The 27,953-nt window shown below is 43.0% G+C and overlaps 9 non-coding genes across 9 annotated transcripts; 5 read left to right on the top strand and 4 right to left on the bottom strand.

The window, feature by feature from the left end:
* The first annotated feature begins 3,041 nt into the window (after positions 1 to 3,041).
* LOC138226046 (U1 spliceosomal RNA) lies at positions 3,042 to 3,201 on the top strand. The gene has a single exon (XR_011184368.1). It is a non-coding gene; the product is annotated as a U1 spliceosomal RNA (small nuclear RNA).
* A 635-nt stretch (positions 3,202 to 3,836) lies between these two features.
* Positions 3,837 to 3,955, bottom strand: LOC138226014 (5S ribosomal RNA). Its single transcript, XR_011184341.1, has one exon. It is a non-coding gene; the product is annotated as a 5S ribosomal RNA (ribosomal RNA).
* Positions 3,956 to 5,247: 1,292 nt separating this feature from the next.
* Positions 5,248 to 5,389, top strand: LOC138226051 (U4 spliceosomal RNA). Its single transcript, XR_011184373.1, has one exon. It is a non-coding gene; the product is annotated as a U4 spliceosomal RNA (small nuclear RNA).
* A 5,460-nt stretch (positions 5,390 to 10,849) lies between these two features.
* Positions 10,850 to 10,920, bottom strand: trnag-gcc (transfer RNA glycine (anticodon GCC)). The gene has a single exon. It is a non-coding gene; the product is annotated as a tRNA-Gly (tRNA).
* A 4,353-nt stretch (positions 10,921 to 15,273) lies between these two features.
* Positions 15,274 to 15,415, bottom strand: LOC138226054 (U4 spliceosomal RNA). The gene has a single exon (XR_011184376.1). It is a non-coding gene; the product is annotated as a U4 spliceosomal RNA (small nuclear RNA).
* Positions 15,416 to 17,657: 2,242 nt separating this feature from the next.
* Positions 17,658 to 17,729, top strand: trnag-ucc (transfer RNA glycine (anticodon UCC)). The gene has a single exon. It is a non-coding gene; the product is annotated as a tRNA-Gly (tRNA).
* A 711-nt stretch (positions 17,730 to 18,440) lies between these two features.
* trnas-acu (transfer RNA serine (anticodon ACU)) lies at positions 18,441 to 18,522 on the bottom strand. Its single transcript has one exon. It is a non-coding gene; the product is annotated as a tRNA-Ser (tRNA).
* A 7,862-nt stretch (positions 18,523 to 26,384) lies between these two features.
* On the top strand, positions 26,385 to 26,456 carry trnag-ucc (transfer RNA glycine (anticodon UCC)). The gene has a single exon. It is a non-coding gene; the product is annotated as a tRNA-Gly (tRNA).
* An 830-nt stretch (positions 26,457 to 27,286) lies between these two features.
* trnai-aau (transfer RNA isoleucine (anticodon AAU)) lies at positions 27,287 to 27,360 on the top strand. Its single transcript has one exon. It is a non-coding gene; the product is annotated as a tRNA-Ile (tRNA).
* Positions 27,361 to 27,953: the final 593 nt, after the last annotated feature.

Genomic DNA, 27,953 nt, shown 5'->3' with positions numbered 1-27,953 from the left:
CAACAGCAGGATATACATGGTCAGGGAGGAATAGCAGCTCCAGAATTGACTATTGCTTTGCCTCAGAGAGAGTGAAAGTTGTTGGGGTCACTCTTCAGCCTGTCTTCTTCTCAGATCATCAGGCTTTAGGGTGTAGAGTGGAACTCCAGGGCGGGACTGTCTTTGGCCCAGGCCTCTGGAAACTCAACACAAAACTGCTAGAGAACGAGGGGGTAGTATCCCGCTACAAGGAGAAACTATCACAGTGGCTGTCCTTGCAGTGTCTGTACGGGTCAGTAGGAGAGTGGTGGGAGGAGGTGAAGGTGAGGACAAAGGCCTTTTTCATGGCTGAGGGAAGGAAGGCTGCTGCCAGACGGAGAGGAGTGCTAGCCAGGAAACAGAGGCAGCTGCAGCGTCTCTACACGATGCTGCACAGTGGCTTCGATGTGCTCGAGGATATCGCCCTTTTAAAAAAGGACATCCGGAGCATAGCCGAAGAAAGTAGTCGAGGAGTGCTGTTAAGAAGCAGAGTGCAGTTCTTGGAAGAAAATGAGAAGTGTACTCGCTTCTTTTTCAGGAAAGTGGTAGGCTCCAAGACTGTCATGGAAAGTGTAGTTGATGAGGAGGGACGAGAGAGAACAGAGCCGAGTGCTATCCTCTCCTGCACCGAGGCCTTCTACTCAAGACTGTACAGCTCTACAGAGGTAAAGGATGAAGATATTCATTTTTTTACCTCAAAGCTAGAAAACATTTTGAGTGAAGAAGATAGGGAAGTACTTGAGAGGGATTTGACAGTAGAAGAGCTGAGACAGGCTATGGAGAGCTTACAGAAGGGAAAAACTCCGGGTGCTGACGGGCTCCCTAAAGAATTTTATTGCACCTTTTGGGATCTGCTTCAGGATCCGCTACTGGTCCTATTCGAGGAAAGCTATAAGACAGAATTGCTGCCTGACTCCTTAAGAGAAGGCACTATCTCTCTCTTGTTTAAGAAAGGAGCAAAAAATGACATAAAGAACTGGAGACCCCTCAGCCTGTTAGGCGTGGACACTAAGATCCTGTCCAAAGCCCTTTTCCTGCGCCTACAAAATGTAGTGGCCTCACTGGTAGGGAAAGAACAGACTTGTGGGATAGCAGGACGCCTGATGAGCGACAACCTGGCCTTGTTGAGGGATGTCTGTCTGTACTCTGAGGATCGCTCCCTCCCTCTGTGCATTTTAGGTGTAGACCTAGAAAAGGCCTTTGACCGCCTAAACCGGCAGTACTTAACATCGGTACTTGAGCACATGAAGTTTGGCCCCATCATGAGAAAGTGGATTAACCTGCTGTACACAGGTAGCAACAGCAGAGTCATGGTTAATGGCAATAGATCACGCACCTTTGAAGTCTGTTCAGGGGTGAGGCAGGGCTGCCCATTATCCCCCTTGTTATTCGTTTTGGCTATGGAGCCCTTAGCCTGTGCCTTGCGCCAGGATCAGGCCATTAATGGGATACCAGTGCCTGGAAGTGGGGGAGGAGAGGTAAAGACATCTCTATACATGGATGACGTCACCCTGCTCCTCTCTGACAATGCCTCAATTAGCAGAGCTCTGCAGTGCTGTGATCGGTTCTCTTTGGCTTCCTCCGCAAAAATTAACACATCTAAGAGTGAGATTTTTTATCAGAACTGGAGGGAGCCAAAAGAAGGACATGATCTCAGGCTGCAAGAGAAGAGAATTAAGGTCCTGGGGGTGTATTTTGGAGAAGAGATGGGAACAGTAAATTGGCAGAACAAATTGCCAATCTTAAACAAAAAACTGATGCAATGGAAGGACCGAGACCTCACCATGACAGGGAAGGTGCTGGTCATCAAAGCCGAGCTCTTGCCTGTCTTGAATTTTCTGGCTTCTACCTTCCCAATCCCACACCGTGTTGCGGCGGTGCTGAGGAGATTGATGTTTCAATTTCTATGGGGTGGGAAGCAGGAAAGACTCAGAAGGGAAATAATGTACAGGCCGCTACCCTCAGGGGGGAAGTCTGTCCCAGATATTGCTACGAAGCTGCTGTGCATTTTCCTGGCCTCTGTGCTGAGAGGCTTTGCAACAGCACCTGCAGCGCGTACCTGGACTTATTTTTCCAGGCTCTGGGTAGGTAGGGAGGTGTTCAGAGTGTGGGGTGTCAGACCCAAGCTGGACGTCCCACTCTCTGACACATGCCCTGCAATTTATGGGACAGTTAAAAGTTTTCTAAGATCTCACCCAATTGGCCATATTCCCCTCCGAGATGTCAGCGTCCAAAAACTGGAAGATTTCGTAGCACCCCAGAACAATAGGCAGACCCCTGTGGGCATTTTAACATCAGCCCAAACAAGGAAGGTGTGGAAACACACATCCTCTAAATTTCTGTGCAACATTCACAGAGATTTAGCCTGGAGTGTCGTCCACCAGTGCTTACCGGTACGAACTTTCTTGTACCGTAGGGGCCTCACCCCCAGCCCTCGCTGCGTTAGGGTGGGCTGCGGCGAGGAGGAGACTGTGACCCATCTCCTGTGGTCCTGCTTTTTTGCTAAGGCCTTCTGGGCACAGTTTGAAGATTGGTTGCAGGCTCTCTCGCCCCAATTTACCCTGACCGCTGCTTTCATCATATACGGCATCTCTCCTGTCAAACTTCCCCCTGACGTGTTTGACAGGATCTGGGCCGTGGTGAACAGTGGGAAAGACGCCCTGTGGAGAGTGAGGAACATGGGGCTGTTCAAAGGCATCGAGGTCCCAGTCAAGGCAGCAGGTAGCCTGGCCCTGTTCATCACCCGAGAGAACTATTACCTCAGAGATCTGTGGAGAGAAGGGAGGGAGGAAGCAGAAAATCTGTGGGAAATAGAGGGCATTGGACAGTATCTCAAGAAACTGTGAAAAACATTATCATGTTTAAATAAAGAATGTGATTTGCACCAGAAAAAAAGAAAATTGTTGCTATGTAACTGTTACCGTGTCAAAATGTAATGAGATGTGATCATATATACTGTTTTAAGTATGTATATTAATGTAAAGCTTTCTGATTTGTGATTTCCTGTATTTTTTTGTGAAAAGAAAATAAAGTTCTTAAAAATCGAAAAATCGAAATCGGTTCACCCAGGGCGAGGCTCGGCCATTGCACTCCGGCTGTGCTGACCCCTGCGAATTCCCAAAATGTGGGAATCTCGACTGCATAATTTCTGGTAGTGGGGGACTGCGTTCGCGCTCTCCCCTGATGTGCTTGGTCCAAAATCAGATACGGGAGGGTTAGGACACCACGAGCTGCGTGGCTGCGGAAGGATCCCGGTTCGACAGGAGTGGACGCCGCTGCTGGTTCTCGCTGGCTTTTAGTTAGGGGTCCGGAGAAGCATCTCAAGCTAGTTCCACTACTCCTTCCGGACGTTCATTCCCTTTTCAAAGTCAGTCGTTTTGCTGTAGTCTGCGTTCTTTAGGCTGATTATCGAGGTTAGCCTTTATTTGGTCATGGGGGGCCTCGGTACTGTATGCTGAGTCTAAAGACAGTTTCACCCGTTTTCTGATTGCTCGGTTCTGTACCAGTGCAGACATGTCAAACAGTGAATGGCTGTACCTCTATTGTATCCGTGCTCAATGAATGAAATCGGTAACAAATGAATATATGTCTACTTATACGAAAAACGAGTGGTTTATCGACTCATATTCATTTGCAGATTTAGAGGCAGCTTCGATATTCGTTTTACAGACGGGTTTTTTTTTTGAACATGGGTCACACACATGCCACAGCAACAAAACATCTCTAGAGATGAGGCTATAGATCACCTTTCCATCCTGCAGGTTTTCCTCCCAAAGCCTACGGCACCAACGGCGACCCCTGCTGGCCGGGAGAGGAAAAGCTTACAGCACCTGGTATTCCCAGGCAGTCCCCCATCCAAGTACTAACCAGGCCCAACGCTGCTTAGCTTCCGAGATCAGACGAGATGGGGTGTGTTCAGGGTGGTGTGGCCGTAAGCGAAAGCCCCGGCGCCTGACTCGCTACTTGAAGCTGTGTGTGGCGGGGGTTCCGTGCCCCCCGAGCGGGACTGAAGGATCGTTCGTGTGCAACTCTTTGGAAAGGAGCTGCTTTCCAAATCGCATTGCGTGCCTGGATGTTGGCGAATGCGCTCCCTTGTGTTGGCTCGTCCCGCACTGGAGGAGGACAAACAATCTGCACAGAGGAGCACCAGGCAAGTCTTCAGTGCACAACACTCTGGAAACATTTCGGGGCTGTCGCGTGTTTATTTCAGCACGTAAAGCGCACCGGTCCAACACGTCGGCCGGGCGCGCGGCGCCTCCGCCCTGTTGCTGCCCCTGCAGCTGCTTCACTTTTCCCTTTAGTTGCCATCGATTTTTTTGTAGTGCTATACATATACGATTGAGGTATCTTAGAGTTCTCCTTCGAAGACCCAGCACTCTCTTTTCTTTTCCCAGTGTTACTCATATCGGACTTTTTAAACCTAAAAAAAAATCGTTTTTTTTTCTTTCAATTAAAACTGAAGTTTAAACAACTAGTGTTAAGTCCTTATTTTTCTGTAGTCAAAAAAAGCAAAAATTAACATTCAGGTCATGAAAAACTCAAAAAAACTCCCCAACCACTAAACTTTACCTCCCACCTGAGCGCCATCTTGAACGCCCCTACCACCAGAGAATGCTCACGATTTCGGAAGCTGTCTCCGGGACGTGCTGATTCCACACATCCTGAATAAATCATGATATTGTTAGTTGCTGTAGCTAGACGTTCAAATGAGTTTCATGGCCAGATGGACTGTTTCCTCCAGCGGTATAATATTGCAGTGAGACAGCACGATGCCTGCAAGACTATGTCATGCTAAACGCCACAGATTGTGTTTGTCCGTTCGTGTCAGTCGTCCCGCAGCCACGGGAAGTGGGACACAAACATGCTGCAATGCTTTCAAGACGTTAGGATTTGTTTGTGCAACATCCAAGAAGAGTACTTGTGGCTTGAATGTGAACTGTACGTGCCCGCCCCCTTTCCTCTGTAGTGCATGAGTTCCTCCCGGCATGCCCTTCGTCATTGTTCTGTCATCTTGTATTTAAAGGGTTGTATTTCTGCTGCTGAAAATAAGCAACGGTTTTCTCACAACGCCCTTTGTTCCCAACGGAGCCCTTGTCTGTCATGAAATTCTTCAAAACCTCAAGCTAGAAGAAGAAGAAGACGACAAATATGAAGCATTATAGCAACGACATGCCATGAGACGATCGATAACGATATCCATAGGATCCCCGCGGTTGCCTGGCAACTGTCAGCTTTGCGCAGTGGCAGTATCGTAGCCTGTGAGGTTTAGCCGAGGCGCGATTATTGCTAGTTGAAAACTTTTCCCAATACCCCGCTTCCGCCGGTTTGCAATACAATCGGCGAAAGCAATTTTTGACAGTCTTGTCAGAGACTGAGCAAGGTGTTTAAAGACAGATTTGGTCACGGTGATATCATGGTAGAAAGAAACGAGCTTGTTACGTGTCAACAGGAACGCTCTTTAGCTCTTTCAGCTTTATGCAGAGAACAGCGTCTGTCGAGATTACTTTTGTGTCAGCGCGAAACGCCGTGTGCTGTCAGTATGATTTCATATTGCTCGTAGCGGCGCCTGGCTTTGGTCTGTCAAACGTTAGGTTGCGCTTCTTCATGCTGCATCGTCGGCATGAGTGGAGCATTTTAAACGTCTGTACTTACTGCGCCCCATAAGAAATCGTTTGTCCCCATTCAAAAGAGATTGTGCGATGTCCTGCAGCGTTCGCAAAGCAAACCTTTGACAGTTTGAAAAGAGGAATTTATTCTGCTTCCTGTGCGTGCAGTAGTTACAAAGTTGAACGTCTTTACACGATCTGCTGCAGTTTTCAGTGGGTGGGCTTTGTCAAATGGCTTGGAAAAACGCACTGTGTTTCGGCTCGGGAAACATCATGAGCAGTGTCCTGCATGTTTTCTGTGTATAGCTGTCTTTTAACGCATACAGAATTCATTCGAAATCATTGATTTCTCCAATTAACAAGGGTCCCTTTTTGAACCTGCCAGAAGCATTCTTTCAATGTAACTGATTTACTCCGGGGAAGGGCAGCATGACATTGAGAGTAGCTCAAGCTTTCAGCACCTTTATCTGACTGCATGTATGCAGACGCTGCTCAGAATCCCCTGTAAGATTCTCCTTCAATTCCGTTTTGCAGTGCTTTAGCTCTTTCAAAAGGCTTCGCTTTGCTAGTCACAATCCAAGGCTCATGACAGCATTTGAAAACATTCGCAACTGCGTTGGCCGGGAATCGAACCTGGGTTAACTGCTTTGAAGGCAGCTATGCGCAACACTGGCTCGCTCCAGAATAAATCTCACGTCGAGGGCATATTTTTTTCCATTTTACCGTGAGTCGGGCTCAGCTGCACAGAGGAGAGAGCAGAGCAATGAGGTCACGGGGACAGGGGAGTCACACGCTGGCGGTTTGAATACGCGGAAGATCACTGAGGGATCCACAGTATATGGACCCTCCGTGCGCCATCAGTCCGCACTCCGGACTCTGAATCCTGCCATCCGAGTTAAGATCTCGGCGGAACCTGAGGCGCAGTTCCTTCTTAAAACGTAATCTGGTGAGCATTTCTAGAATCGTATTTGTATAGATGCAGCCTTTAATGTGTTGCTAGGTTAAAATTGATGACTTCTTGTATTTCAGTAGGCAACTGCCCTCTTGATTTCGGATTTAATTTCTTTATTACAGGGGCGCTTTTATGAAGACAGAGTCATGTTCAGGTACTTTGCTTGATGGAGGAAGCTCATTTCAGACTCTGTGATCTGCTCACCTGGAAAGGTCTGCTATACTACTACAAGAGAGAAGTAGAGTCTGGAAGAAGGGACAATTTTATGATGCTTTGGAAGATAATGTTTTTTTTTTCTTATACTGAAAATGAAAGGTAGTTGTTTCTATATGGACTCAGTCTTTGGAATTTGTATATTTATATATTTCAGTGAACCCTCAGCCATTCCTTCTGTATTGTAATTCAATTTCTCTTTTAAAATTCCTTCCCCACTTCTAGGACCTGCAGTTGCTGAACTCCACAATGGCTTCTATTGGAAAGTCTGTGACTGAGACCAAGTAAGTGTTCATTTTTTTATGAAACCATTATTTATTTAGGAGCAATGAGCAATTCTTATATAAATGCAATAAAATCATTATGCTCAAACTATGAGAGAGAAAATTAAGGATAATTTAAGAAATCAGTCTTAGCTTGTTTCTATACACAGATGGTATTATTTATTTTCAAAGGAAACCCGCGCGGATTCCCCTGGTGTGCAAGATGTACCTGAATACTCTTGATCAGCTTCCTGCTCACTTGAAGAGGGCGTGTATGAAGCACGCCACGGCAGAAAAGATCAGGATGGCCTCTCAACAGGCGAGGGAGGACATGATGAATCACCTGAAGAACGGGGTCATCGTGGATTACCACAGAATAGAGATCGTGTCTGGTGAGGCAAACAGGATAGTGGTTGTAAGACTGCTAGAGTCCTTGGGCCTTTTTGTACATGGGAAGCCTGAAGACACATTGGCAAGGTGAGATATTTTTAATCTGTAAGGCTTCTGTAGTTTCTTTTTGAAATCATTGTTACAACATATTATGTAAAAGCATGTTGAAAAGAAATCTACCTGCATTCCAGCGGCCCTGAGCAAGAGGCCGCTGTCCAGGAGGAAGAGATGCCAGAGGCTGCTCTAGAAACTGAAACAGAAGCGGATAAGGAAGGGGAAGATGTGAGCTCTGAAGAACTCTATCAGCAGTAAGACTTTTTTATTTTTCAGATGTATCTATTTTTTACTAAAATTCTAATTTGTCTTATAGGTATAAAATGTTTAAACCGGAGTTTTATATCCTTACAGGCCCTGAGTAGTTAAAAAGTATCAGCAGGCCGGAAGAGAGTGGCCCAAGCTGGACTCTATAGAAAGCACTCCCTGGATGCTCCTCTCCTGATTGGATTCAAACAGTACCTTACCAAGGATCTGGGAGTGGCAAATTATTCTCAGGAGGTATTTATTTTTTAAAGGCATTTAAAATTAAGCAATGGTATCTTCATTGTAAATGTTTTTATTTCTTAGCTTAAAATTCACCCATGTGAAATGATGTCAGCCATAAACATCATGACTTTTGTCTGTCAAAATATATTATATAATATATTTCCTACCTGAATCTATTCTACTTAAATTATTACATTATACACAATTTGAGTTCATTTTAAAAAGTAAAAGGTAATGAAAGGAATGCATTTTCATAAGAAAGATAATACCGATATGCATGTGATAATCTTCCTTATATCATGTAGTGCATCATTTGGACACTTTGTGGGCTTCAAATACAAAGAAAATCATGTTCTATGGTACAAGATAAATACAAAACTTAAGCTTCTTTATAAAGCATAAGCAATCATTTATTACATCGCTTCTTGAATTAAATCTTTTGACAAGAGGTAAGACTTCTGTTACATTTAAACCCATGTTTAGCTGTGTTTTTTAGATTTAACTGAACCAATTTCTGTGTGTGATAATGTCCTTGAATTCTGACAACATCACACTAAATTACATGATATAAAACAGCTAATGTTTCTAGAGATAAAGTTTCTGAGATGCTTCTAATTACTTTTTATTACCAGGGACAGTTTAATTCACCTTGTACAGTACTGTAAGACCAAGATACTTTTTTTAAAAGTTATTTAACATTTTATAGAACTTTGTCTACTATGGCAACATGATGTGCTTGGTGAAACTTGGAAAAATACTGCTTGGCCACTTATCTTAAGATAAAGATAGGATAAAGGTTTATCTTTTGCACCTACCTGACCCCCAGGGAAGGCCAATGCTTTCTAAGTTGATGGTTCCCTACAGTAGACTGTACTTTAATTTCAAAGGTAATGTATATTGACCCAAATCAGTTTTGGAATCCAATCTACTGACGAGATGGAGCACATCCTTTTTTCAGGATTTTAGCATCATACGTTTGGTATATTTAGTCCCTAATGCTGAAAGAAATGATCATAGAACATTTGGACACTTTGTGGGCTTGAAATACAAAGCAAATCATGTTCTATGGTACAAGATAAATACAAAACTTAAGCTTTTATTTTAATTAGATTTGTTTATAAAGCATAAGCAATCATTTATTACATTAATATATGTGAAAATAACATTTTAGCATCATACGTTTAGTATATTTAGTCCCTAATGCTGAAAGAAATGATCATAGAACATGACATCTAACCTTACCTGCGGTGTTTTTAATCCCTATTGCTCAATGCACGGTGAAAGCATTCCATACATGTGTCTGACAATGAGGAATGGGCCCCTGAGACAGTCATTTGCCTGTTTCACAAATGATCGTATTTTACTAGAGATTCTGTTTGGGATTCAGATGTGCATTCGGACAGCAATCCCTTTCAAGGATTGATACGTTCTGGATGAGGTCAAAGGTGCTGGAACACTGTATTTAGGATGTGTTTGCAGAGACTGTGTGTCTCCTGCTTCAACGCAGTGATAAACAGATGTGCTCCTTTAATTTATTGGTACATGCCCAGGGCAGTAAGCAGTCTGAGGATTTATTTCCAGATGGCATAGAGCAGTGAAGCAGTGAAGTAGTGCAAAACACTGGATCATTATATTATTAGAATCTATTCTACTTAAATTATTACATTATACTCAATTTGAGTTCATTTTAAAAAGTAAAAGGTAATGAAAGGAATGCATTTTCATAAGAAAGATAATACCGATATGCATGTGATAATCTTCCTTATATCATGTAGTGCGTCATTTGGACGCTTTGTGGGCTTGAAATACAAAGAAAATCATGTTCTATGGTACAAGATAAATACAAAACTTAAGCTTTTATTATAATTAGATTTGTTTATAAAGCATAAGCAATCATTTATTACATTAATATATGTGAAAATAACATTTTAGCATCATATGTTTAGTATATTTAGTCCCTAATGCCGAAAGAAATGATCATTTGTTTAACATGCACGGGTCTGTCTCAAAGGATGCAATACTCCTGAAGGGTCTCAAACCCTACATTTCGGATGCCTCGCTGTATCCCTCACATGTGGCACCTCAGAATGACTTCTAACCTTACCTGTGGTGTATTCAGTCCCTATTGCTCAATGCACGGTGTACATACTGCATACATGTGTCTTGAGAATGAGGAATGGGCCCCTGAGACAGTCATTTGCCTGTTTCACAAACAGGGACCTGGACCTAGACCTGGCCCGTACAGGGCTCAAACCCGCGACCTTGGCATTATTAGCACCACGCTCTAACCAACTGAGCTAACCGGCCTCACGACAGTGCTCCTCTCTGTGCTGCAAAAAATCAAACTCAGGGAATTTCTTTTGTCCTCCTTTGAATAGAAAGCCGTGTAATTCAGTGTACGGGCTTTCTCGTGCAGTTTCATGGTTCTTGTAACCCAAATCCTACACTGGCCTGAAGTGCCCCCCCATTTCACAGCATTTTTCAGCTGATTTAAAATGTACCTAAAGGAGAAGCATTATTGAAGACAATCAATTACCAAGAGCTTTTGTCAAAGGTTTTGGTGGTCATTTTGAATGACCACAGAGCGCTGTGACCTCGGTTTTACATCTCATCCAAAAGACAGCGCCCTTTTACAACACAGCATCTCCGTCACTATACTGGGGCATTGGGACCCGCACAGACCTCAGGGTGAGCGCCCCCCCGCCGGCACCATTAACACCGCTTCCAGCTGGAAGCTTTGTTTTTCCCTGTAGCTCATCCTTATCCAGGTACTGACCTGGCTCACACCTGCTTAGCTTCAGTGGGTTTTTAGTTGGAAGTTGCAAGGGGATGCAAGTGATGGAGCCGCTCGCTGCAAAAGCCACTGCATTGGCCGGGAATTGAACCCGAGCCTCCCGCGTGGCAGGCGAGAATTCTACCACTGAACCACCAATGCTCAGTGCCTGGGCCTTCAAAAAAGACGCTTTTTTGGTGCTCTGTGCAAAACGCGTCGACATCTGCTTCCAGCTGCAAAATGCCATTTGCGGACGCTGAAGAACTTATTTCCAAGGCAGCAGGTACAAGCGATTGGGCGTTTTAAAACCACCAGGAACAGCAAAGAGGCGCGCTTCTTTGCTTGTGCCGAAACACACCGACTGAAGGCGGACAACGTAGTCGACAGGATTGGAACCTGTGCGGGGAGGCCCCAATGGATTTCTAGTCCATTGCCTTAACCACTCAGCCACGACTACAGCAAGCCCCACCGCCGCTGCGTTCTTGCTACAATCTTACCTGGATCGCGAGGCGCCGGCGGAAGCCTATTTCAAAGTCGTTCTCCGTTTCATAAAAAACATTTCCAAAATACAAGCCTTGCAGACAGACACGCCTCAGAGGACTTAAGGGTGGCTTCATGTCGGAATGATAAAGTCTCCCCGTCCGGACATGAAAATGCCACTTTGTTACACACAAAAAAAGAATCAACAACAGAGAAATGCCCACAAGCATTTGAAAAGCCGCACCACGTCGCACTTGAAATAGCTCTTACATTAGTGGTAGACACAGGAATCGTCTTTTTATTTACGCTCTTACCAACGCGATGGAAAGCAAAACAAAGCAAAGCAGAGCAAAACAAAACGAACAAACGAAAACCCTCACGTCCCGCACTTCCATATAACGCTGTTACGTGCCCAAGCGGTATTGTACGTCATCCTAGCACTGCACCCCGGGTCGTACGGTATATGGGAACGAGCACACGCCACGAATCGTCTCGAATCACTCCCTACAGCTGTAAGGCGCCTTGAAGCGTGCACCCCCAACATTCTTCTTTGCGCATCTGTGAAAGGTAAACTCTTGAGCAAACTCTGAACCAGCTCTAAGGAAACTAATCCGATTAGACGTTACTTTGACTCATCCTTTAAGGGACCCTTGTTAATTGGAGAAATCAATGATTTCGAATTAATTCTGTATGCGTTAAAAGAGCTATACACAGAAAACATGCAGGACACTGCTCATGATGTTTCCCGAGCCGAAACACAGTGCGTTTTTCCAAACCATTTGACAAAGCCCGCCCACTGAAAACTGCAGCAGATCGTGTAAAGGCGTTCAACTTTGTAACTACTGCACGCACAGGAAGCAGAATAAATTCCTCTTTTCAAACTGTCAAAGGTTTGCTGCAGGACATCGCACAATCTCTTTTGAATGGGGACAAACGATTTCTTATGGGGCGCAGTAAGTACAGACGTTTAAAAAGCTCCACTCATGCCGACGATGCAGCATGAAGAAGCGCAACCTAACGTTTGACAGACAAAAGCCAGGCGCCGCTACGAGCAATATGAAATCAAACTGACAGCACACGGCGTTTCGCGCTGACTAAAAATGATCTCGACAGACGATGTTCTCTGCATAACGCTGAAAGAGCTAAAGAGCGTTTCTGTTGAGACGTAACCCATTGGGCAAAAGACGTATAATATACGTCTATTAAACGCATATCTTAGACGTCTAAATGTGGTCTACAATTCGTCTAGAATGAAATTCTAATATACGTCTAAAGTTAAACGTCAATTATACGTCTATATTTAGACGTTCATTATACATAAATGGTTGGAGTTCTATTATACGGATAAATTTAGAGGACTATTATACATATATGGTTGGAGTTCCGGATAACTTTAGAGGTCTATTATACGTATATGGTTAGAGGTCTATTATAGGGATAACATTAGAGGTCTATTATACGTATATGGGTAGAGGTCTATTATACATCAAAGATAGATTTTATAGGTGTAGAAACAAGTAAAACAAGCCAATGATTAGGTTTAGAAATGTATTCTGAAAATACACATTCACACCTGAAACATATGTATTTCAAATTATACATTGTATACAATCAATCAACAATCAACATATGGGCAATAATCATAAAAAACACAACTAGTCTTAAACTTCAGCTTCAAATTCTGGTAACATGGCAATATACAGTATAGTAATGACAAACACAAAACTAATTACATTAACACACTAACTCAAAACCACATTTTGATTCAGATATACATTTTAAAATGTACAACTTCTATATTTCCAAGAAAAAAATATTACATAAAATATAAAATATTACAATGGAAGTTAAGACGATTTTTGTCCACTATTTGCAAACCCTGTCTAATTGTCCTAACAGTTAGAACCAAAAACCTATTATTTTCAGAGTCCAGATCTCTTGGCCCCCTGCCTTGCATATGCATTCTTCAAGTAACACATTGCGTGCTCCTTTATTTCTTTTTCTGTTGATGTAGGGTGGGACTTCAGCACCGCAGCTAGGAGAAAATTATATAATATTACTTCCCAAATAATTGATGATTAATATCTTCTTTAGTATAATCTAAAAAATGAACGGTTTACTAAGCTCAAAGCTGAAATAAATGTATAAAATTTGGCTTGCATCATAGCAGTTGAGCAATAAAGTCTGTCCTAATTAAAGAGTACCCAAAGTTTGAAAGTACAACATAGAATAAGAATAAGAGAAACGGCAAAACGATTTTGTGTCATCTTCCCCATTCACACTATTTTATGTGCCATTTTTTTGCTTATTCACATACTATTTTAATCAAAATAATATTAAGAAAGATCTGTATGTATTCAGATAGTATTATTATTGTTCATACTTACTCGTCAAAAGAGGATTGCTGAGATATTTTCGGATATACTTCTACGTTTGAAAAACGTGTCCAAAATGGTGACCAACGAATACTAGCAATGCATTGTGGTATATAACCGGAAAATATGCTGGGTTCGATATTTTCTCAACGTATGCGTTTATTAATGTTGTCGATATTATGGTTGAAATTTAACATTGATAATACATCGCTGCTATGAGCTGATGTGCAATTTTAACGCATGCAATAAGTAAGGATCGGTCACTGTTGTATGGTATTATATATAATGACATTATGGAATAGGATGGGGACAGGCCTGGCATCACGGGGGGAGGGGGGAATGTCGCCCCTTCAGTTTTGGGCAAAAAGTTTTACCTAACTTAATTTGCACCCTAAAAAAATAGTTGTACTTTGTCAATGGTCAGACAACACTAAATGACACGAACAGTCACTCAGTCTGTTTGATGGGCAGGAGGGCTATCCGTCCAGGAACTGCACATATTATTGAGTGTCAACATTACGATCCTGTTTGCTCAGGTGGACCGATTCCTTGCAGTAGTTTATCATTATACTTAAAATCGTTATATAACTAGGACTAGTTATAGCAGTCTGTGCTTTCTGTTGGTTTTACAACATTTTTTTCTTAACGATTCAGAACGTCCATGTAGCTGCAAAAATGAACGCTTATGGTACTTTTCGCTCCAGGCAATACAAACCTTGAGAGTGACGAAAAATGTGAAACTGAACTTCATCGCAAATACCAGATTGCTAGTCGTTATCTTCTATCATGAAGCACTAATCAATGGTATAGCTGCGAGATTTCATTTGGGTAGCTGCACCGTACAGCTCCGTTTCAACCGAAATATCACTCCCCCCTCAGAATTTCAGACGCCCCCCTACAGATTTTTCCTCGGGCACCGCGCACTGATGGGGGACTTTTGTCAAGAAAATAAAAATAGAAACTCTATAGGCACTCAAACATTTTACTGTTTTTTTTCAGGCAGGTGGCAAGACCCCCTCAGCAAAACCCTTGTATGCCAAGCTGTGGGCATTGATTCGTCGAATATACGTATATTTACGGCGAAATTACGGCTATACGTATATATACGTCGCCTCGACGTATAATCAACGTCGAATTGCAACCGTAAAATCGACGACATGAATAAACGCATATATAACGTCGAAAAAACATCTAACACAGTGCCTGAGGCTTTTTACTGTATGTATCGTGTGTGCCGCAAGTAGGAGTATACGGCACTCTGCACAGTGTACGAAGTAAATTATTTTCGCAGTAATTAATTTATTATATTTACTATATTTATTATACACGTGTAAATTAATTGCTGCGAAAATAATTTACTTCGTACACTGTGCAGAGTGCCGTATACTCCTAGTTGCGGCACACACGATACATACAGTAAAAAGCCTCAGGCACTGTGTTAGATGTGTTTTCGACGTTATATATGCGTTTGTTAATGTCGTCAATTTTACGGTTGCAATTCGACGTTGATTATACTTCGAGGCGACGTATATATACGTATAGCCGTAATTTCACCGTAAATATACGTATATTCGACGAATCAATGCCCACTGGGAACAAGCTCGCTTCTTTCTACCATGATGTCACCATGACCAAATCTGTCTTTAAACACCTTGCTCAGTCTCTAACGAGACTGTCAAAAATTGCTTTCGCCGATTGTATTGCAAACCGGCGGAAGCGGGATATTGGGAAAAGTTTTCAACTAGCAATAATCCCGCCTCGGCTAAACCTCACAGGCTACGATACTGCCACTGCGCAAAGCTGACGGTTGCCAGGCAACCGCGGGGATCCTATGGAAATCGTTATCAATTGTCTCATGGCATGTCGTTGCTGTAACGCTTCATATTTGTCGTCTTCTTCTAGCTTGAGGTTTTGAAGAATTTCATGACAGACAAGGGCTCCGTTGGGAACAAAGAAAGCCGTTGATTCTTTTCAGCAGCAGAAATACAACCCTTTAAATACAAGATGACAGAACAATGACGAAGGGCATGCTGGGAGGAACTCATGCACTACAGAGGAAAGGGGGCGGGCACGTACAGTTCACATTCAAGCCACAAGTACTCTTCTCGGATGTTGCACAAACAAATCCTAACGTCTTGAAAGCATTGCGGCATGTTTGTGTCCCACTTCCCGTGGCTGCAGGATGACTGACATGAACGGACAAACACAATCTGTGGCGTTTAGCGTGACATAGTCTTGCAGGCATCGTGCTGTCTCACTGCAATACTATACCGCTGGAGGAAACAGTCCATCTGGCCATGAAACTCATTTGAACGTCTAGCTACAGCAACTAACAATATCATGATTTATTCAGGATGTGTGGAATCAGCACGTCCCGGAGACAGCTTCCGAAATCGTGAGCATTCTCTGGTGGTAGGGGCGTTCAAGATGGCGCTCAGGTGGGAGGTAAAGTTTAGTGGTTGAGGATTTTTTTTTGAGTTTTTCATGACCTGAATGTTAATTTTTGCTTTTTTTGACTACAGAAAAATAAGGACTTAACACTACTTGTTTAAACTTCAGTTATAATTGAAAGAAAAAAAAACGATTTTTTTTAGGTTTAAGAATTTCGATATGAGTAACACTGGGAAAAGAAAAGAGAGTGCTGGGTCTTCGAAGGAGAAGTCTAAGAAACCTCAATCGTATATGTATAGCACTACAAGAAAATTGATGGCAACTAAAGGGAAAAGTGAAGCAGCTGGAGGGGACGTGGAAAGAGTGCTGGAGATGCGCTCGTACGCGAGCGTTCGCAGCCCAAGTGAGACTCAGCTGCCAGAGGAAGAGCCGGAGTCCCTGCCCAGCACACCTGTGAAAACCCCGGCAGCCAAGAGAGGAAGGGGCGACCTGACGCTGGAGGAGCTCCAGACCAACATCTTCAACATGATGGCACAGAGCTTGGGTGAGCTGAAGGAAATGATTCGATCTAATACAGTCGCAATCGAAAGTCTTAAAAAGTCCATGGACTGTGTGTTTAAAGAGGTTGAAGACTTAAAGAGTGAAGTAAAAGTTCTTAAACAAGTAAATACCAAACAAGAAAAGCATATTAAAGAACTTGAATTGAAAGTGAACGATGTAGATAGATACCGTCGATGATGGAATTTAAAATTATTTGGAGTTAAAGAGGAACGTGATAAGGACCTTGTTGCAACAGTGAAGGGTATCTGTAAAAGGACCCTGCCGGACCAGGAGGACGTAATATCGGCCATTGACTTTGTTCACAGGCTCGGGAGAGCGAACATGTCTGGGCAAGTGCGCCCCAGATCGATTATAATACAGTTCACCAAGAGGACGGCGAGGGACATGCTGTGGCGAGCGGCGAGGGGGAATGAGTATTTGAATGGGAACAAACTGAGGTTTGCAGAGGACCTGTCTGCCGCGGACAGGAGCACCAGGAACCAGCTGTGGCCCCAGGTTGAAGCTGCCAGAAGAGAGGGGAGGAGAGCCTACTTTGTGGGAGCGAGGGCCTTTGTGGACGGGAAGGAGATTTGCTCCCAGTGACTGCTCAGTTAATGATTATGTTTGGTTATATTTGTTATACCAGTATATACTAGTGTTTCTTTAGTGTTAGTTTGGAATGGTGTAGTTAAGTGTTAAGGACTGTTATAGTTCTGGTTCTTTGAAAAACTCAATAGTTTAGACAGTCTTAGAGTTAGTTATTTGCTTTTGTGTATGTCTTTTTCATGAATGCCAGAGGTACTCGAAATGTTGTTAAAAGAAAAACTGTGTGCTGAGTTTTATTTTTTACAGGAAACGCATGCATGTTGAAACTAAAGTTTATAAATAATTGAGAAATATTAAAGCAAGGAAAATATGATACGTGTAAAATATACAATTTGATCACATAATTACTTAATTACCTCTGGTAGTTAAATGCTTTTTTCTGCTGCGTTTTTTTTCTCTTGTACATGACTCTGATCCTCTTGTTGTATTTGTATTTGTAAATTCTGTTTAATAAAAAAAATTAAAAAAGCATTCTCTGGTGGTGTCCTGCAGGCTTCCTGTGGGTGTGCGTTGGTGGTATAGTGGTGAGCATAGCTGCCTTCCAAGCAGTTGACCCGGGTTCGATTCCCGGCCAACGCAGTGGCGAATGTTTTCAAATGCTGTCATGAGCCTTGGATTGTGACTAGCAAAGCGAAGTCTTTTGAAAGAGCTAAAGCACTGAAAAACGGAATTGAGGGAGAATCTTACAGGGGATTCTGAGCGGTGTCTGCATACACGCAGTCCGATACGGGTGCTGAAAGCTTGAGCTACTCTCAATGTCATGCTGCCTTTCCCCGGAGTAAATCTGTTACATTGAAAGAATGCTTCTGGCAGGTTCAAAAAGGGACCCTTGTTAATTGGAGAAATCAATGATTTCGAATGAATTCTGTATGCGTTAAAAGACAGCTATACACAGAAAACATGCAGGACACTGCTCATGATGTTTCCCGAGCCGAAACACAGTGCGTTTTTTCAAGCCATCTGACAAAGCCCGCCCACTGAAAACTGCAGCAGATCGTGTAAAGACGTTCAACTTTGTAACTACTGCACGCACAGGAAGCAGAATAAATTCCTCTTTTCAAACTGTCAAAGGTTTGCTTTACGAACGCCGCAGGACATTGCACAATCTCTTTTGAACAGGGACAAACGATTTCTTATGGGGCGCAGTAAGTACTGTTACTGTCACTGCTCGATACCGACGTTGGCCTACTATACCATGTTCAGCCACTGCTAGAAAATGTACGGCTCTAGCACCGGAGCAAACAACAGGAGGGCCGATGTCGAACAGGCACACGTGTCAGACATGGAGAGCAATGAGAATGGGATTCAAACCCATGCCTGCAGAGCACAATGGATTAGTAGTCCATCACCTTAACCACTCAGCCACCTTGTTGACGAAACTGGGCTGTCCGGACATGGGTTGGCGCGCTCCAGATGATCTTTTTCTTTTTTTCCCCACGTACTCGAGGGTCATTTTCCTGTTCCACATGTGATTTCAACATTTTCCTTGGGAGATGTCAAGCCAGCAAGCCACTGCTGTGGTTCAGTGGCCAGTGTGGAGTTCAGTGGCCCTGTTGTACACAGAAAGCACATTGAGCTCCTTGGACATGAAAAGTTCCAGATAAAAGCCATTTGTCATCCTTTCTCTTGGTGTCGATGTTGCTATTGTATGTAAAGGTGGCAACTTGCTCAGCGAGCAGGCGGAGCACACACCGAATGCAGATGTGTCTGAGTGGTGTGTCCAAGTGGCTGCAAAAGGACAACACTCCCGGGGTGCCGTGGCTTAGTTGGTTAAAGCGCCTGTCTAGTAAACAGGAGATCCCAGCCTACGGCTAAACTTAATCAAATGCAAGTATTCATTTCCTGTCTTTAACGCGACTTGTTTTTCTTAAAATGGATGCAACTTGCAAAACATGAAATACAAGCCTTGCTAATCAGCGCTAGCGGCTGGCAAAAAAAAGGAGTCAGCTATTTTTTTTTCTTTAACCTTAACCCTGCTAACGGAGAAGAGTTAAACGACCGAGTCTATGCAGCTTAAACGGTGCGCAAGTCGGGTTCTTAGCTGAAAGGGTGGTAAATCACGCTCACCCCAGTCCTTAATCTTTTAAAGAGGATACAAAATTGAACCTAGTCGCCACATCACATACATCCTGTTAAATGATAAAAAGGTAACATCTATCCTCGCTCCAGAGTAAATCTCACGTTGAGGGCATCTTTTTTTTCACTTTACCGTGAGTCGGGCTCGGCTGCACAGAGGAGAGAGCAGAGCAATGAGGTCACAGGGACAGGGGAGTCACACGCTGGCGGTTTGAATACGCGGAAGATCACTGAGGGATCCACAGTATGTGGACCCTCCGTTCGCCATCAGTCCACACTCCGGACTCTGAATCCTGCCATCCGAGTTAAGATCTCGGCGGAACCTGAGGCGCAGTTCCTTCTTAAAACGTAATCTGGTGAGCATTTCTAGAATCGCACTTGTATAGATGCAGCCTTTAATGTGTTGCTAGGTTAAAATTGATGACTTCTTGTATTTCAGTAGGCAACTGCCCTCTTGATTTTGGATTTAATTTCTTTATTACAGGGGCGCTTTTATGAAGACAGAGTCATGTTCAGGTACTTTGCTTGATGGAGGAAGCTCATTTCGGACTCTGTGATCTGCTCACCTGGAAAGGTCTGCTGTACTACTACAAGAGAGAAGTAGGGTCTGGAAGAAGGGACAATTTTATGATGCTTTGGAAGATAGTTTTTTTTTCTTATACTGAAAATGAAAAGTAGTTGTTTCTATATGGACTCAGTCTTTGGAATTTGTATATTTATACATTTCAGTGAACCCTCAGCCATTCCTTCTGTATTGTAATTCAATTTCTCTTTTAAAATTCCTTCCCCACTTCTAGGACCTGCAGTTGCTGAACTCCACAATGGCTTCTATTGGAAAGTCTGTGACTGAGACCAAGTAAGTGTTCATTTTTTTATGAAACCATTATTTATTTAGGAGCAATGAGCAATTCTTATATAAATGCAATAAAATCATTATGCTCAAACTATGAGAGAGAATTTTAAGGATAATTTAAGAAATCAGTCTTATTCCCCTGGTGTGCAAGATGTGCCTGAATACTTTTGATCAGCTTCCTGCTCACTTCAAGAGGGCGTGTATGAAGCACGCCACGGCAGAAGAGATCAGGTGGCCTCTCAACAGGCGAGGGAGGACATGATGAATCACCTGAAGAACGGGGTCATCGTGGATTACCACAGAATAGAGATCAAAGGACACTTTGTGGGCTTGAAATACAAAGAAAATCATGTTCTATGGGACAAGATAAATACAAAACTTAAGCTTTTATTTTAATTAGATTTATTTATAAAGCATAAGCAATCATTTATTACATTAATATATGTGAAAATAACATTTTAGTATCATACGTTTAGTATATTTAGTCCCTAATGCTGAAAGAAATGATCATAGAACATGACATCTAACCTTACCTGCTGTGTTTTTAATCCCTATTGCTCAATGCACGGTGAAAGCATTGCATACATATGTCTGACAATGAGGAATGGGCCCCTGAGACAGTCATTTGCCTGTTTCACAAATGATCGTATTTTACTAGAGATTCTGTTTGGGATTCAGATGTGCATTCGGACAGCAATCCCTTTCAAGAAATGATACGTTCTGGATGAGGTCAAAGGTGCTGGAACACTGTATTTAGGATGTGTTTGCAGAGACTGTGTGTCTCCTGCTTCAACGCAGTGAGAAATAGATGTGCTCCTGTAATTCATTGGTACATGCCCAGGGCAGTAAGCAGTCTGAGGATTTATTTCCAGACGGCATAGAGCAGTGAAGCAGTGAAGTAGTGCAACACACTGGATCATTATATTATTAGAATCTATTCTACTTAAATTATTACATTATACACAATTTGAGTTCATTTTAAAAAGTAAAAGGTAATGAAAGGAATGCATTTTCGTAAGAAAGATAATACCGATATGCATGTGATAATCTTCCTTATATCATGTAGTGCGTCATTTGGACACTTTGTGGGATTGAAATACAAAGAAAATCATGTTCTATGGTACAAGATAAATACAAAACTTAAGCTTTTATTTTAATTAGATTTGTTTATAAAGCATAAGCAATCATTTATTATATTAATATATGTGTGTAGCGGCGAGGCTTATTAATAAGGCAGAATTAAGTGTTCTGAGCCTTCCCAAATGAGGCCCCATTTCTCTGTTCATCTCTGTGGTGCAGCCATAGAGAGACTATTCATGCAGGGTGATTTAAGGTCCTAGGACAGCTCCCAAAGGGGGATGCACTTAGCTAAGCCTGGCTATCATGATCAATGGTCATCCATTGGCGCCTATCTGTCTAGGGAGTGCCAGTTGGACATCTGGACTGCATTACTAAGTGTCAGGACTAAGTGACTCATATCTCACCTTGATCAATCAATCAGGGACTGGTAGGGCCGAGTAACCCACGTGGGACTCTGATGCCCATGGAACTTTCAGCCAATCAATGAGCTGAAGTTCCTCCAGGTAAAAACAGGCAACACAGAGAGCCTGTGAGATTCAGTAAGATTCAGAAGGGAGGATTCAGAGGATTCTGTGGACAATTCTAAAGGGAATTCAAAGGAGAATTCCAGGGCAGGGCGGCCCAGGAGCAGAAGGCTCCCAAGGGCAGGACATTCTCGCAGCGCGCCTCCTGACCATCCTGAGACTCAGCCCGGACAACCACGGAACGGCCAGTGTGTCTGAGTGCCAGAACTTTCCTTTGTTCTAAGAGTCTAGAGCGGAGGTTGCCAGAGAATAACCAGAGGATCCACCCGAGGTTAGCACCAGCAGCAGGCCTCGTGAACAGGTCGGAACTGTGGACAGCTGAATCACTATTCAGAACTAGCTCTTCATCAGAAACGAACCGGTCCTCTTCCTGACTTGCTGGGACCCACAGTCATCTTTTCTCCTGTGCACAAACTTTGCTAGTTAAAGCCCACAGTGAGCATCAGCAGCGCAGCGTCGCAAGCCGCACAGCACAGCCTGGCACGGAGCCAGAGAGCGCGGATTGGACAGCAACAGCCTGCAACTGTTTCTTTGTGCCCGCAGGAAGATCTGAATCCCCAAAGATTGGATGAGTATTCAACTTCAATGCATTACAGCTCGAGAATTCAATTGTTATCCCAACCAGTTGATATCAATTTAATTCCTAAGAGTTATGTACTTGTTTGAGTATCTAATGTAGAAGTTATAACCAAGTTCATTAACGAAACGGTCTTAATGAATGATATACTGAACGTATGTCCTCTTGATATGTGTAACACTTCGTAACTGACTGAATATATATCTTTTGTATTCTGATAACCCTCTCGATAAGATCTGTTAGGTTTACATGCATATTTTATGTATTAATAAATGTATCCTCGTGTATTAGTACCTGTGTGTGCGCGTTGTTTGAGTTATGTCACATGGTTGGATTCTAAAGCCATCAAAAGAATCAACTTTGTGATTTACTGCTACAATTAATAATTGTCTCAGTAAATGCCCAAACCCTACAGAACTGGTGCCTTCAGAGAGCCACTACATTTAATTTTGCTATGGCAACATTACATATTTGGCGTCCCTGAGCCGGTTTTCTTACATGTGAAAATAACATTTTAGCATCATATTATTACATACAGGTCTCTAGCTTCAACACAGTGATATATATATATACTCAGTGATTTATTGGTACATGCCCAGGTCAATAATCAGAATGAGGATTTATTTCCAGACGGGCTACAGGTAGTGTTGTGAAATACTTCAACACACTGGATCGCAGATTTAGACCCCCTGCACTCTTACTCCTTAAAAACCAAAGAAATGAAGATATGTAGCAATCACATTGCAACAGGGCTGACAGTGACTTAATGCTTATACTAGTGGACTTCTGGTACCTTTAGGGTACGGTGTTCCCTGAAGGGCTCTCAAACCCCGCATTTCAGATGCCTAGCTGTTTCGCTGATGTGTTGCACCTCAGAATCACTTTTAAACCTTACCTCTGGTATCTTTAATCCCTATTGCTCAACGCATGGTGAAAGTATTGCATAAATGTGTCTGAAAATGAGCAATGGGCACCTGAGAGACTCATTTGCCTGTTTCACAAATGATCATATTTGACTAGAGATTCTGTTTGGGATTCAGTTGTGCATTCTGACAGCAATCGCTTTCAAAAAACGATACATTCTGGATGAGGTCAAGGTGCAGGAACACTGTATTTAGGATGTGTTTGCACTTATTCTGTGTCTCTAGCTTCAACACAGCGATATATGTATATGCTCACTGATTTTTTGGTACATGCCCAGGGCAATAATCATTATGAGGATTTATTTCCTGATGTGCTAGGGGTAGTGTTGTGAAATACTTCAACACACTGGATCGCAGGTTTAAACCGCCTGCACTCTTACTCCTTAAAAACCAACAAATGCAGATATGTAGCAATCATATTGTAGCTGACACTCATTTGCCTGTTTCACAAATGATCATATTTTACTAGAGATTCTGTTTGGGATCCGGATGTGCATTCTGACAGCAATCTCCTTATCGCGGCTTTGCCCTTCTTGCCTCTTTGGACAATATCTCCATCTTGTGGTCGTTATTGGTAATGTAGATAGATAGATAGATACTTTATTGATCCCGTGAGGGAAATTGCAGTGCAACAGCAGCTTAACACACACAACACAGCCACAGTGTAACGAATTATATACTAATAGTACAATACATACAATACAATACAAGAGTTACTCACAGTCCGGACACACAAGAGGAAACTAGAACAGAACAGTACACAGAAAATCGTATCACACGTATGAATATAAATATAGATGTAACCATAGATATAAATATAAATATAAATGTATTGCACAGGTCCCTGGCATATATTGCACAAAAGTGGTTGTAAGCGGGAAAAAGAAAAAGAAAAAGAAAGAGAACAGATGTAGCAGTATATGTGTATATGCGTTTAGTCCAGAAACAGGTCACTGTCGCTGTTGCCTCTGCCAAGACGCAAGGTGGATGCGTTGTACAGTCTTATGGCAGACGGCAAGAATGACCTCCTGTAGCGCTCCCTGTCGCACCGTGGGTGAATCAGTCTATTGCTGAACGTGCTCTTCATTCCTGCAAGCCTGTCATAGAGGGGATGGGAGAAGTTGTCCATGATGGCCTCCAGTTTGGACATCATTCTCCTCTCAGCCACTACCTCCAAGGGGTCCAGGTCAGACCCAATGACAGAGCTCGCTCTCCTGATGAGCTTGTTCAGCCTTTTGGAATCTACTGCTCTAATCCCAGAGCCCCAGCACACCACTGCGTAGAAAATGGCACTCGCTACCACCGACTGATAAAACATGTGTAGCATCTTACTACACACATTGAAGGACCTGAGCCTCCTCAAGAAGTAAAGTCGGCTCTGTCCGTTCTTATAGATGGCCTCGATGTTCTTAGACCATTCCAGTCTATCGTCGATGTGCACTCCCAGGTACTTGTACGAGTCCACCATCTCCACGCCACTCCCATGGATGTAGACAGGAGTAGGTTTGACCTTCTTCCTCCTGAAATCTACCACCAGTTCCTTTGTCTTTGTAACATTCAGTTCCAAGTGGTTCACCCCTCCACATGTCTAGACAACATCTCCATCTTGTGGTCGTTGTTGGTAATCTCTTCTTATGCCCTTTTTTATTTTAATTCTCTATTAGTTGATTCTAGAATCTCTACAATGGAGATGAAAACATCAGTTTTATAGCAGACAATATGACATTATTTATAGTCCAATTAGAAACTTATTACCCTGTTTTTAACATAATAACAAATTAAAATTGATTAAAACTAAGTTTGGAACACCAGGGAACATAACAAATGATTTTTAGGAAAACCATGAAGTTCTCTGTGTCCAATGCCTGCAAGGGGAGAAAGCTAGAATCCTTAGATTTTTTCAAAATTTGAAAATAAACATCATATAACAACAGCTTTCATTCCTAGGAGTGAAAAATAACCATTTTTGAAGACATAGTAGTTTCTAAAACACTACAATAAAGTTAAAAACATCAGTTTTATATTACATTATTTTTAGTAAAATTAGTCATTTTTTGCACTATTTTTAATAAAATATCTAATTAAAAGTGATTAAAATTAAGTTTGGAACAACAAGGAACACAAAAAAAAAGATTTTTAGGAAAACCATGAGGTCCTCTGTGCCCGATGCCTGCAAGGGGAGAAAGCTAGAATCCTAAAAAAAAGTTATCAATTCTAGAGCCTAAGAGGAAAACAAGACAAATGTATATCTCCAAATAATTTTATGTGCTTCAGAAGAGCCCAGGAAAGTTTTTTGCATACATGAAACCACGCCCGTTTGCACATAAGCAGACATGGTTGCACACACGACTGCATGAAAGCACACGTGCATGCGAAGTCATCCTGTTAAGCATTTGAAAAGCCGCACCACGGCGCACTTGAAATAGCTCTTACATTAGTGGTCGACACAGGAATCGCCTTTTTATTTACGCTCTTACCAACGCGATGGAAAGCAAAACAAAGCAAAGCAGAGCAAAACAAAACGAACAAACGCAAAACCCTCACGTCCCGCACTTGCATATAACGCCGTTACGTGCCCAAGCGGTATTGTACGTCATCCTAGCACTGCACCCCGGGGCGTACGGTATATGGGAATGAGCACACGCCACGAATCGTCTGAAATCACTCCCTACAGCTGTAAGGCGCCTTGAAGCGTGCACCCCCAACATTCTTCTTTGCGCATCTGTGAAAGGTAAACTCTTGAGCAAACTCTGAACCAGCTCTAAGGAAACTAATCCGATTAGACGTTACTTTGACTCATCCTTTAACAGTTTTCAGTCTCTGTCTTTAAACACCTTGCTCAGTCACATTCAAGCCACAAGTACTCTTCTCGGATGTTGCACAAACAAATCCTAATGTCTTGAAAGCATTGCAGCATGTTTGTGTCCCACTTCCCGTGGCTGCAGGACGACTGACACGATCGGACAAACACAATCTGTGGCGTTTAGCGTGACATAGTCTTGCAGGCATCGTGCTGTCTTACTGCAATACTATACCACTTGAGGAAACAGTTCATCTGGCCATGAAACTCATTTGAACGTCTAGCTACAGCAACTAACAATAACATGATTTATTCAGGATGTGTGGAACCAGCACGTCCCGGAGACAGCTTCTGAAATCGTGAGCATTCTCTGGTGGTGTCCTGGAGGGCTCCCCGGGCATGTGTTGGTGGTATAGTGGTGAGCATAGCTACCTTCCAAGCAGTTGACCTGGGTTCGATTCCCGGCCAACGCAGTGGCAAGTGTTTTCAAATGCTGTCACAAGCCTTGGATTGTGACTAGCAAAGCAAAGCCTTTTGAAAGAGCTAAAGCACTGCAAAACGGAATTGAAGGAGAATCTTACAGGGGATTCTGAGCGGTGTCTAAATAAATAAATTCACAGCGTCCGCGGATGGCATTTTGCAGCTGGAAGTAGATGTCGACGCTTTTTGCACACAGCACCAAAAAAGCGTCTTTTTTGAAGGTACAGGCATTGAGCATTGGTGGTTCATTGTTAGAACTCTCGCCTGCCACGCAGGAGGCTTGGTTTCGATTCCTGGCCAATGCAGTGGCTTTTGCAGCGAGCTGCTCCATCACTTGCATCCCAACTTTTGCAACTCGCAACTGAAAACCCACTGAAGCTAAGCAGGTGTGAGCCAGGTCAGTACCTGGATGAGGGTGAGCTACAGGGAAAAACAAAGCTTCCAGCTGGAAGTGGTGTTAATGGGGCCAGCAGGGAGGCGCTCACCCTGAGGTCTGTGCGGGTCCCAATCTCCCAATATAGTGACGGAGAAGCTGTGTTGTAAAAGGGCGCTGTCTTTTGGATGAGATGTAAAACCGAGGTCATAGTGCTCTGTGGTCATTAAAAATGACAACCAAAACCTTTGACAAAAGCTCTTGGTAATTGATGGTCTTCAATAATGTTTCTCCTTTAGGTACATTTAAAATCAGCTGAATAATGCTGTGAAACCATGAAACTGCATGAGAAAGCCCGTACACTGAATTACACGGCTTTCTATTCAAAGGAGGACAAAAGAAATTCCCTGAGTTCGATTTTTTGCAGCACAGAGAGGGGCACTGTCACGAGGCCGGTTAGCTCAGTTGGTTAGAGCGTGGTGCTAATAACGCCAAGGTCGCGGGTTCGAGCCCCGTACGGGCCGTGTCCTTTTCTCCTCTCTTACCAAAGCTGTTAGGTTCCTTTCCGTGGTGAGATGGGTTGTCCTGCAACGCTGCCACACAGTGCCGACAGACAAGAGTGTTGCGGGAGAAGAGAAAAGTGTTTGAAGATTTAAGAGTGTCTTAGGTGGAGCCAAAATCAAGTGTCACAAATGCAAGTGGGAAGATTTCCAATGTTTAATATGGTCAAAATAAGCGGAACTTACCAGCTGGTCCGGCACAGTCTTCCATGCTTTTGTCATATACTGTAAAGTGGTGTCGAACTGGGTGTCGAACTGGAGCCTCACCATTTGCATATGTGAGGCTCCAGTTATACATCGATTGTCACATTAAATGACAAAAATGAAGAGAGTTAAAGCAGCTGGAGAGGTTTTCTTACAACTTTTGAGCTGACACAGTTTTGGAAAATGTTTCCTTCACGCTGCACTGTACAACATAGGCAGCCAAGAGTCTCCAAAACAAAACAGAATGGACAGATAGGAGAAAATTCCCACTCGTCCTGAAGTTCCCAAAATCCAGCACTGAGCGTAAACAAAGTGTCTAAGTAGCGTGGGAATGTTAAACCTAACCCTAGCTG

This window comes from Lepisosteus oculatus, unplaced genomic scaffold (assembly GCF_040954835.1).
Source record: "Lepisosteus oculatus isolate fLepOcu1 unplaced genomic scaffold, fLepOcu1.hap2 HAP2_SCAFFOLD_111, whole genome shotgun sequence".
NCBI classification, from domain to species: Eukaryota; Metazoa; Chordata; class Actinopteri; order Semionotiformes; family Lepisosteidae; genus Lepisosteus; species Lepisosteus oculatus.
Note: the sequence above shows the minus strand (reverse complement) of the source record. Positions and strands in the feature narration are given on the sequence as shown.